The sequence below is a fragment of the Trachemys scripta genome, chromosome 1, assembly GCF_013100865.1.
Source record: "Trachemys scripta elegans isolate TJP31775 chromosome 1, CAS_Tse_1.0, whole genome shotgun sequence".
Lineage (NCBI taxonomy): Eukaryota > Metazoa > Chordata > Testudines > Emydidae > Trachemys > Trachemys scripta.
Window position 1 is genome coordinate 106350918 of NC_048298.1, and position 7648 is coordinate 106358565.

Below are 7648 nucleotides of genomic sequence, written 5' to 3' on the forward strand. Positions count from 1 at the left end.
GGGGGGGGGGGGGGGGGGGGTTGGAGGGTTCATCAAGGAGAAACAAACAGAAGTTTCACACAGTAGCCTGGCCAGTCACAAAACTCGTTTTCAAAGCTTCTCTGATGCGCACCGCGCCCTGCTGTGCTCCTCTAACCGCCCTGGTGTCTGGCTGCGCGTAATCAGCGGCCAGGCGAGTTGCCTCAACCTCCCACCCCGCCATAAAGGTCTCCCCCTTACTCTCACAGATATTGTGGAGCGCACAGCAAGCAGCAATAACAATGGGGATATTCTTTTCGCTGAGGTCTGAGCGAGTCAGTAAGCTGCGCCAGCGCGCTTTTAAACGTCCAAATGCACATTCCACCACCATTCGGCACTTGCTCAGCCTGTAGTTGAACAGGTCCTGACTACTGTCCAGGCTGCCTGTGTATGGCTTCATGAGCCATGGCATTAAGGGGTAGGCTGGGTCCCCAAGGATCACGATAGGCATTTCAACATCCCCAATGGTCACTTTCTGGTCCGGGAAGAAAGTCCCTTCCTCCAGCTTTCGAAACAGAGCAGAGTTCCTGAAGACGCGAGCATCATGTACCTTTCCCGGCCATCCCACGTTGATGTTGGTGAAACGTCCCTTGTGATCCACCAGGGCTTGCAGCAGCATTGAAAAGTACCCCTTGCGGTTTACGTAGTTGGTGGCTTGGTGCTCCGGTGACAAGATAGGGATATGGGTTCCGTCTATGGCCCCGCCACAGTTTGGGAATCCCATTTCAGCAAAACCATCCACTATTGACTGCACGTTGCCCAGAGTCACTACCCTTGCTATCACCAGGTCTTTCATTGCCCTGGCAAATTGGATCACAGCAGCCCCCACAGTAGATTTGCCCACTCCAAATTGATTCCCGACTGACCGGTAGCTGTCTGGCGTTGCAAGCTTCCACAGGGCTATCGCCACTCGCTTCTCAACTGTGAGGGCTGCTCTCATCTTGGTATCCTGGCGTTTCAGGGCAGGGGAAAGCAAGTCACAAAGTTCCATGAAAGTGCCCTTACGCATGCGAAAGTTTCGCAGCCACTGGGAATCGTCCCATACCTGCAGCACGATGCGGTCCCACCAGTCTGTGCTTGTTTCCCGGGCCCAGAATCGGCGTTCCACGGTATCAACCTGCCCCAGTGACACCATGATTTCCACATTGCTGGGGCCTGTGCTTTGTGAGAGGTCTATGGCCATGTCAATTTCCTCATCACTCTCGTCGCCGTGCTGCAATCGCCTCCTCGCCTGGTCCGGGTTTCGCCTTGGCATGTTCTGGCTCTGCATATACTCCAGGACAATGCGCGTGGTGTTCATAGTGCTCATAATTGCCGCGGTGATCTGAGCGGGCTCCATGATCCCAGTGCTAGCTATGGCGCCTGGTCAGAAAAAAGGCGCGAAAGTAGTATCTGATGGACCAGGAGAAGGAGGGCGGGAGGGAGGGAGGGAGGGCCGAGTGACGACATGGCGTACAGGTACAGGAACAGGGAGAAACACAAACAACTGTCACACAGAATGGTCCCCCCAAAGATTAAACTGGAAACCCTGGGCTTAGCAGGCCGTTGATTTCACGGAGGAAGGGGAAGCAAATGAACACAGAACAAATCTATTTTTTACATCTTAAGGTGGCAGCCGACGCTGCAGCATGAGTGACAGCCATACCAGTATGACGATGACGGATACCAATCATAATATACCATCATCTGCCAAAAGGCAAGGGGCTGCTGCTGTGTAGCAATGCAGCCCCACGTCTGCCAGCCCCACGTCCGCCAGCACCCAGCATCGCCCTCGGCCTCTTCTGGGTGCTTAGCAGACAATATTGGGCAATTGGCAGAAAATAGTATATTATGACTGGTAACCGTCATCATCAAAACAGTAGCATGTCTGCCCAGGTGGCCATGATTGACAGCCATACCAGTATGATGACGACGGGTACCAGTCATAATATACCATCGCCTGGAAGGGGCTGGTGCAATGCAGCACTACGGCTGCCAGCCCCACGGCTATCACTCATGCTACACCGTCTACCGCCAAAAGGCAGTTAGCAGCTGCTGCTGTGTAGCAATGCAGTCCCACGTCTGCCGGCACCCAGAGGACATATGGTGACGGTGAGCTCAGCTGAGCTGAGCGGGCTCCATGCTTGCCGTGGTATGTTGTCTGCACAGGTAACCCAGGTAAAAAGGCGCGAATCTATTGTCTGCCGTTGCTGTGACGAGGGGGGAGGGGCCTGACGACATGTACCCAGAACCGCCCGCGACACTGTTTTGCATCATCCGGGCATTGGGATCTCAACCCAGAATTCAAAGAAAAGGCGCGAACCGCTTCTCGGCTCGAGCTGTGGCGCAAACGTAGTATCTGACGGCCTAGGGGAAGGAGGGAGGGGGGCCGAGTGACGACATGGCGTACAGGCACAGGGAATTAAAATAAAGAACGGTGGCTGTGCATCAGGGAGAGACACAAACAACTGTCACAGACTGGTCCCCCCCAAAGATTAAACTGAAAACCCTGGGTTTAGCAGGCCGTTGATTTGACGGAGGGAGGGGGAAGCAAATGAATACAGAGAAAATCTATTTTTTTATATCTTAAGACGACGGTGCAGCGTGACTGATAGCCCTCGGCATCTTTCTGGGTGCTTGGCAGCAAATACGGGGCGGTGTATGACGATGGTCTTCAGGCCTATTGTACGAGCTGCTGCTCAGGGAAGACTCTGCTAACGTGCGATGACCCGACTTGTAATAGGCCGGCTAACAGTCATAATACACCATTTACTGCCAAAAGGCAAGCCCCACGGCTGCCAGCACCCAGATCGCCGATGAAGGCTACCAGTCTACTGCACCGTCTACCGCCAAAAGGCAGTTAGCAGCTGCTGCTGTGTAGCAATGCAGTCCCACGTCTGCCGGCACCAAGAGGACATATGGTGACGGTGAGCTCAGCTGTGCTGAGCGGGCTCCATGTTGTCTGCACAGGTAACCCAGGTAACCCAGATAAAAAGGCGCGAATCTATTGTCTGCCGTTGCTGTGACGGGGGAGGGAGGGGCCTGACGACATGTACCCAGAACCGCCCGCGACACTGTTTTGCATCATCCGGGCATTGGGATCTCAACCCAGAATTCCAAGGGGCGGCGGAGACTGCGGGAACTGTGGGATAGCTGTGGGATAGCTACCCATAGTGCAATGCTCCGGAAGTCGACGCTAGCCTCGTACTGTGGACGCGGTCTGCCGACTAGAGCACCTAGAGCATTTTATTGTGTGGACATACACAATCGGCTGTATACAACCGATTTCAATAAAACCGGCTTCTATAAATTCGAACTAATTTCGTAGTGTAGACATACCCTAAGAGAAGTGAGATGGTGGTCTCAGTCCAGTCCCTAGCAGACATTTGTTCACACCGAATGAATCACCACCGCAGCTGGCACTGATTGCCTATAAATGGACCAATCACAGTAAAGAGGCAAAAAGGCCCAGAGAAAGCGTACTTTTCCTCAGGGTGAGACCCCCTCGTCTAGTGGTGGAAGCATATCTGCAATGCTCTCAGAGAAATGAGAGTCACCTCTTTTTGATAGGAAAGACCTTGAATCAATCACTGATCAGTTTAACATTGCATGCTGTGATTTTACAATGGGGCAAAGTTTTTCACTCAGTATTAGAGTAAATATTATCTGTGCCCACCATTGCTGATGTGGCCTCAATAACAACTTTTTTCACAGCAGTTATTATGCCTGTCAGCAACTATATGTACTACTGTTGGCTGACTCACTCTTTATTTTCAACACAGAAGAATTTTATTAGAATGAATGCATTTATCACAATAGCATGTGTTTATTTTTAAAACATTACCCACGCATTTATTTGACAAATGCATCTCCACAGTGCAAGAGAGGCATCTATTTTAGTCAATGGTTAGTAATATTACTATAAGCATACCAATGTACAGCTTAAATCCAAAATTTGTACTTTTAAAAAACAGAGCTCTCTCTGGAACATTAAAAAATGGATTATAATGCACTGCTGAACTACAAATCTTCCACAAGCCGGTGGCTTTCTTTGCATTAGTTGCTGGTTCAACAGCAACTACTTGATATTCAGATTAATAATTTTTTTAGAAGATTATTCATCATAACTTTACTGCAAACCATCAGCTGATGTCCTGGGTAATGATGACTGAACCAGTTTCACAAGCTTACTCCCTCCCCCCAAACACACACTGCAGCTTTTGCTTGTAGAGTATTCCTCACTACATATTTCAAATGGCAGCAATTCTTTCTCCATCAGTACTGAGTAACTAAAGCAAGGGCTTTCCTATGTGTACACAAATTACATCATAATGAGTACACAACAGCGTTCATCATTCAGGGATTCTTTAGAAATTCTCCATGCCCAATATACAAACTGCAATTCAAAGCCTTATAGTACTGCACTGCTTCCACTGCAGGATTTGAACAATACAGTCCACAGCTGTGGAGAGCACAATAAGGGCCGGAACAAAGCCTGTTCCAAACTTGTCATCCCATCAAAACAGACCATTATACATCAGTATGAATCTCATAGGTTATCAAGCCCCTCTTTCTAAGGCTTAAATTGGTCACAGATCTGTCATTACTAGGAACAACTGCATTTGTTTGCAACATATTTTTAAATCTCAGAGTGGTTCTTTAATACACTTACAATGTCCTGTCAGCAGCTATTTACTTGCCTCAGACCTGACTCAGATAATTTTTTTTAATAGTTCTGTGACTCCAAGTGATTCAGTCCACTTTAAGCCCTGCCTCCACCCACAAGTAAGCTTTATTTCTGTGAATGGGATGGTGCCTATGATTCTGGGGAGGGGCCAAAAATCTTCAAATGCAGTGGTATCTACTATCAGATCCATTTGAGGTACTGATTCAGATTCTGCAAAATGCAAACTCTTTTTAAAGTAAATGTCTAGGGTTGTGAAGAGAGTCTTTCAAATGCAAACCAAGCAGTAACTGATACAAAACTGAAGCAAAGTTGCCTTCCTGCATCTGCAACAGCCTGAAGCAACTCAGAGATGTAAGCATTCACAGAAATGTGATGCTAACTCTCAAAGTCATTAATCATATTTTCAAAAATTACCAAACATGTACACAAGTCTGGTAATTGCCAAATTACCAAATAATCAAAGGACAAAAAATAACAGCAAGTGCCTGGCATACATAGAATCATAGGACTGGAAGGGACCTCAAGAGGTCATCTAGTCCAGTCCCCTGCACTCATGGTAGGACTAAGTATTATCTAGCCCATTCCTTACAAGCGTTTGTCTAACCTGCTCTTAAAAATCCCCAATGATGGAGATTCCACAACCTCCCTAGGCAATTTATTCCACTGCTTAACCACCCTGACAGTTAGGAAGATTTTCCTAATGTCCAATCTAAACCTCCCTTGCTGCAATTTTAGCTCATTGCTTCTTAACCTCCGAGGATAGGACAAGAAGAACAATTTTTCTCCCTCCTCCTTGTAACAACCTTTTATATACTTGAAAACTGTTATGTCCCCTTTCAGTCTTCTCTTTTCCAGAAGAAACAAACCCAATTTTTTCAATGTTCCCTCATAGGTCATTTTTTCTGGATCTTTAATCATTTTTGTTGCTCTTCTCTAGACTTTCTCCAATTTGTCCACATCTTTCCTGAAATGTGGCATCCAGAACTGGACACAATACTCCAGCTGAATCAACGCAGAGTAGAGCAGAGGAATTACTTCTCATGTCTTGTTTACAACACTCCTGCTAATACATCCCAGAATTATGTTTGCTTTTTTTGCAACAGTGTTACACTGTTGACTCATATTTAGCTTATGGTCCACTATGACTCCCAGATCCCTTTCTGCAGCACTCCTTCCTAGGCAGTCATTTCCCATTTTGTATGCGTCCAACTGATTGTTCCTTCCTAAGTGGAGTACTTTGCATTTATCCTTATTGAATTTCATCCTATTTACTTCGGACAATTTCTCCAGTTTGTCCAGATCATTTTGAATTTTAATCTAACCTCCAAAGCACTTGCAACCCCTTCCAGCTTGGTATCGTCCACAAACTTTGTACATGTACTCTCTGTGCTGTTATCTAAATCACTGATAAAGATATTGAATAGAACCAGACCCAGAATTATAAATGTAAATGTATATGTACACATGCACATATATATAACCATATATACAATCACGCAAGCTTTGCCACAGACCATTGATGAATATACTAGTAATGTCCATAACTAGGAGTTTTGTTATTACAAAATTGTCATTTTACCCAGTTTACTTGTATAAACCCCAATATCTGCAGGAGATCTATTATGCACCAAAGGTAAGATATGCACCTATTTTTTGTAGGCCCAACTCATGAATCATAATTAACGATATAATTAAGCCACTTCCCCAGAATGCTACAACAACCCTTTACTTTAATATTACGTATCCAATGTCCTCCAGCAACAAGTGCACCATCTCAGCAAGTCACACACAGAACACACACACACACCTGTGGGACTGCAGGTAACACTCAGAAGTCCTACCAACATGTCCCAGTGAGATGTCATCTCGAACCCCATCCCCATCCCCTTCCCTCCCAGCCCGGGCTCCCCATACAAGCGTCAGGTAACGGGCGGAGTTGCTGAGACTCCCCCCGCCATAGCCCAGACACCCCCGCCAGGCCCCAGAGCCGCCGGCCTCCTAGTACGGCCAGTCCTGGGGTGACCCGGACACTGGGGTCCCCCGGGGACCCATCTAGCGGCAGCCCCCGCGGCTCTGCCTACGGGCCGGGCCCGAACCTCAACCCCCCTCACCTGCCGCGAGCGGGACACGCCCCCTAAACACCTCGGCAGCAACGGCAACAACAGCGCTCCTCCGACCCTCACCCACTTCCGCCCCTACCACGGGTCACTTCCGCTCCCGCTGAACACCACTTCCGCCCCTACTCTGCCCCACTCCCGTTAGGTCCTAGTGCCTGCCGGGCTGGGCCCCGCTGGTGGGCAGCAGCCAGGGGGCTGACATAGGGGCAAAGGGGGAGATTGTCCTGGGGCCGAGCTCTGGGGTCCCCACAACGCCTGTAACCTCTGTGTAAATAAAGTGACGGAGGGGGAAGAACGATGTACCCGGGCCTCAAATGTCTCTGCACAGGCCTGGCAGCGCTGGGGAGGAGAGGGGCGGAGGGGTCCCCGGCCTGAAGCCCCAGGCGGCTGGGAGCGAGTGCAGAACGGGCACCGTGCACGGGGCTTGCCCGGCCCTGGAAGCCTGCCGCGTCCCTTCGCAGCCAGACCCCAGCTGGGGAAGGGGCCTGTCACTTTGACACGAACTGTTGGCTCGGTGTCATGCAGCCCGACCCCGGCTCTGGATCCACAAAATCAACGGTGCCAGTGGTTGGAGGGGAAGTGGAGACTTCGCCATGCAGTGCTTAAAGTCCCCAGGGCTGCTGCTAGTGCTCCCAGCTTATGGGAACCCCCTCAGACACACTTTTTCAAAAAGAACAGAAGTACTTGTGGCACCTTAGAGACTAACAAATTTATTAGAGCATATGCATCCGAAGAAGTGGGCTGTAGTCCACGAAAGCTTATGCTCTAATAAATTTGTTAGTCTCTAAGGTGCCACAAGTACTCCTGTTCTTTTTGCGGATACAGACTAACACGGCTGCTACTCTGA

At 48.9% G+C, this 7648-nt stretch overlaps 1 protein-coding gene across 1 annotated transcript in view; it reads right to left on the reverse strand.

Moving 5' to 3' along the window:
* Window positions 1–6889, reverse strand: part of WASHC1 (WASH complex subunit 1) — a 76590-nt gene extending 69701 nt beyond the window's left edge. Inside the window, exon 1 of the mRNA XM_034780486.1 lies at window positions 6796–6889. The gene's annotated coding sequence lies outside the window, so the exon portion shown is untranslated. The remainder of the gene's footprint in view (window positions 1–6795) is intronic.
* Window positions 6890–7648: the final 759 nt, after the last annotated feature.